Source organism: Lolium perenne, chromosome 4 (assembly GCF_019359855.2).
Source record: "Lolium perenne isolate Kyuss_39 chromosome 4, Kyuss_2.0, whole genome shotgun sequence".
Taxonomy (NCBI): domain Eukaryota; kingdom Viridiplantae; phylum Streptophyta; class Magnoliopsida; order Poales; family Poaceae; genus Lolium; species Lolium perenne.
The window spans coordinates 251,667,151-251,671,049 of record NC_067247.2 but is presented as its reverse complement, the minus strand read 5'-3'; the positions used below and the strand labels follow the sequence as shown (position 1 = coordinate 251,671,049).

The 3,899-nt window shown below is 43.6% G+C and overlaps 1 long non-coding RNA gene across 4 annotated transcripts; it reads right to left on the bottom strand.

The window, feature by feature from the left end:
- On the bottom strand, positions 1-2,911 carry LOC127332278 (uncharacterized). 4 transcript variants are annotated; one of them, XR_007870336.2, is made up of 4 exons: positions 2,633-2,911; positions 1,929-2,201; positions 1,524-1,759; positions 1-1,446 (listed from the first exon to the last, which is right to left on the bottom strand). It is a non-coding gene; the product is annotated as an uncharacterized lncRNA (long non-coding RNA). The 4 variants fall into 4 exon arrangements; XR_007870335.2 differs by having other exon boundaries at positions 1-636; XR_007870334.2 differs by having other exon boundaries at positions 1-1,759; positions 1,929-2,042; positions 2,105-2,201.
- Between the last annotated feature and the right edge of the window lie 988 nt (positions 2,912-3,899).

Genomic DNA, 3,899 nt, shown 5'->3' with positions numbered 1-3,899 from the left:
TCAGAAGTAATAAAAAGATACATAAGACCAATTACTACTTTCAGTACATCAATTCCCAATGCATAGAGCAACATAAGACCAAGGACTACTTTCAGTACATCAATTCCCAATGTATAGAGCAACATAAGACCAAGGACTACTTTCAGTACATTGATTCCAACTGTACGGGGCAACGTATGCCACATGATAGAGACTACTGAAGGTACCATAACGCAAGACCAACTGATAACACAAAAGCTCTTATAATGGAGCGATCTAAACTGCCTTCAGTACATCATTTTGAAGCCACAGTTAATACTTGATCCTAACAATGACAACAGATATTTTGGGAGCCAACCAAAGCTCAGACATTCAGCTGCAGGTTTCATCTTTCTGAATAGTTGTGTATATATTTTTTCACTTCAGATCGAGACTAATTCCCTAAAAAGAACAAAAAGGATACTGCATCCGCCACCATTGAGATGACAAAAGGAAGATTGTGCTCGCCTCCTTGAATATGAACATGTAAAGCATGTGAAGGCTAACATATCATTGTATGCACAGGTAATCAGCTGAACATTGGCATCTACATGGGCATGTAGGGCATCCCTTATTTTCCTTAAAAGTTGTATTGCTAGCTTAAGACCTTAGAGAAACCTGTAAGGAACAACAAATAATCTTGTGCATTAAGTGCTAGAATATGCTGACATAAAAACACATAGAGCAATAGCAATTCCATTCTGCAGTGGTAAATCAACGAAGTGCTAAAAAATGTGCCACCGATTTTTTGTAGTAAGTGGGTATGATGAGACCATCATGCACCTGAAATCTTTAGTATGTCATTTGCAGGGAGCAATCATAGCAAGTATCTTTAACATTGATCGAGCAATCATAGCCAGTATCTTAAACGTTGATCGAAAAATGAATACAGATTCATGGAACGCCTAGTATCTATGCGGAAATCATGTGCCAACTGCCAACAGTTGTAGGAGGTACCTAATGGACCTTACAGTATAACTATCTGAAAATCCTGGGATAGGGATTACAAAGCCAAAGTTTACTCGTCATTTCTTTCCTGCTTAGGTCTCCTCCAAATTTATATGTCTTTTTTCACCACTCAAGTATCAGGTCTTTATTTCTTGGCGTCAAGATGTTCTTTTCTACTCCCTCCGTCCCAAAATATAAGGCGTCTAAGGACTGGTCAACAGTCAAACTTTACTAACTTTGACCAAATATTTAGAAAAATATATTTACATCTACAATATCGAATGGACATATTAAGAAATATATTTTATGGTGAATCTATTCATGTTGATTTGGTACTGTAAATGTTTATATTTTTGTGTATAAACTTGGTCAAACTTAACTAATCCTTAGACGCCTTATATTTTGGGACGGAGGGAGTAATTCGCAAAAAGTTCTTTTCTACACTTCAATAGCCCGCAGCAAGGAAACTGCCTGTACAAACTGAATGAAACAGAACAAACTGATGACCATCTTAATATGCTTAAATGCTAGCAACTGGCACATGTAAATCAGCTTACCACCAAGTTCAAGCATACAAGAATTCCCACTTATTTTGGTTCATTTACGTACGTTCTTGATCTTGTAAGCCCATTGTTCCAACAGGTGAGCCTCCTGAAGATTCCTTTGTAAACTTCTTTTCACAGGTTCTTGTAATTTTCTTTTGACCGTGATACTACTTGATTTCAAGTTTCTGACAATGGCCATTCATTCTTGTGAGCCAATAGAACAGCTACGGGGCTGATCATTCCACCAGCTGTGCACACATGTTTTTCACTTCAGTTAGAGTTAGAAACCAACTTCTGAAAATAAGAGAACAATGCTAGAAGCAAATATATTAAACCATAAGCAAAATATAAGTACAACCATCATTTTTCAGTAACTCTGACAGTCCAGTCATACTTGCACAAAGCAGGAACAATTACCTAAGCACAGGTCAGCCAGCTGATGTCGCCACGACACAGATCTCCTTTCAATGTCATGGTGGCGACCAGCCCATGTTCACCTGTCCACTCACACCGACCATGCACTCAGAGGTACTGCATCCATGAAGAAGTCATCATGCTGTCATATTGGGAGCATATAAATGGTAAGGAACCACCTTTGGATGTCAGCCGGAGCAGGATCTTGTTCTTCAGGCTACCACGGACGCTTGTTAGTTGCCTTCTCTTCTCCCCCTTAGCGGCTACAGCTGTTGTCTAGGTGACAAAGAGTAGAAAATAGTGAAAAATAGATAAGCTATGTTGTTTCAATTTCCATGCTCATTGCAGGGCCTGGCAAAAAAAAACTGATATATTCTACCTGAAGATTACGCTAGATACATATTCGCAGATGAAAATCATGAGATATGACAGAAAAATGGTGCTGAAAACCGCATGAGCTATATGGCATAGGCACATGTTGTTGCTCACTGAACCACTCTTTGAAGAGAAACACCAACCTCTATACTTTTAGAGCGCATTGGATATGAATAAATGGCAAAACGAACATGAACCACATTGACAAAATATAGCACATATTTATCAATCATACAGTACTTATTATTTTCCTAGAGAAGAATCATTACTATGGAGAATATGCAAAACAAGAGATGGATGCATGGGTGCGTAGTCAGTTGGTAATTATTCACCTTACTCTTCTCTGCTGCAATATCGGCATCGTCCATCCGCAAGTCAGAAGGAGAGGCCGAGGCAGAAGCATGTCCTCTAGAGACATGACCCGAAGGACTATCAGGCCGGCCACGCGAAGAAAGAACAGCATCGTTGACCTGCAGACCAGTTCGAAGGGCGGAGGTTGCAGCCACGGAGCAAAAGGTAAAGCCTAACAGGGCAGAAAAAACATCTCAAATTGATGCAACTAAAAGGGCACATGATGGCAAGAACGATGAACTGGACCATCCACGCCAAGTGTGGTGACGGGAGGGCCATTCTTCACATATGTAAATACTACGTCCTTCATTGGCGCCTCATCAAGGCCTAACAGTGCACGAAGAGTGATACCTAAGTCGGCCGCTTGTTCTCTGGCACTCGTTACAGTCAATCCATGTGCTGCCGCAGCTGCTATGATATCGGGGGCATCCGGACCGGCGGCTTGCACTATGAGCGGGGCGATCGATTGTTTACTTTGTTCCCCGAGCTGGGCAACTTCTTTCCCCCTTTCTAATTTTTTCTCGGCCTCCTCCAAGGCTTTCTTCTCCTGCTTCTCCGCCAACTCTTGGTTCCTCTTGAACGCGAGTGCTTGCCTACGAAGTTCACGTGCATAGTCGTCAGGCAGATTCTTCGCGACTTGGGACGGTGTGTTAAAAAATGACTTAGCCCAGCTCTTTTCCTTCTCAGAAAATACTTGCTTGGGCTCGGGCTCTCTTTTCTTCTTGCAGTCCGCCTTCCATTTCTCATAATCAGCAGCCGCGTGTGCGTCGACTTCCTCGGCACTACGTTCCCAAGGCCTTGTGGGGAGAGGCTTCAGTGATGGCTCTGGTATCTTTGTGGTTCTAGGTACATAAGGGTCCGGGTTAATAACCTAGGACTGCTTCTGCTTCTTCGCCGGAGGTGGATTGGGGGGCGGCGTCTGATCACCCGCCGGACGAGGACTGGGGGGCGGCGTCTGCTTACCCGCCGGAGGTGAATTGGGGGGCGGCGTCGGCTGACGTGAAGGAGGTGTAGGTGAAGCACCACCACCACCACCGCCACCGCCACCACCACCACCGTAGGGGGGTGGACTTGTTGGCGCCTCGCCTGGAAACTTGATAAACTTCTTTTGCCATAGAATGAAGTGGCGCTTGACATCTCCAAGTCTTCTCGCCCCTTCAGGTGTAGCAATGTCAATGTCCAGGTCCTCAAACCCTTGGACTATGTCCTCCACCGTGACACGAGCATAGCCATCTTGAATGGGGTTGT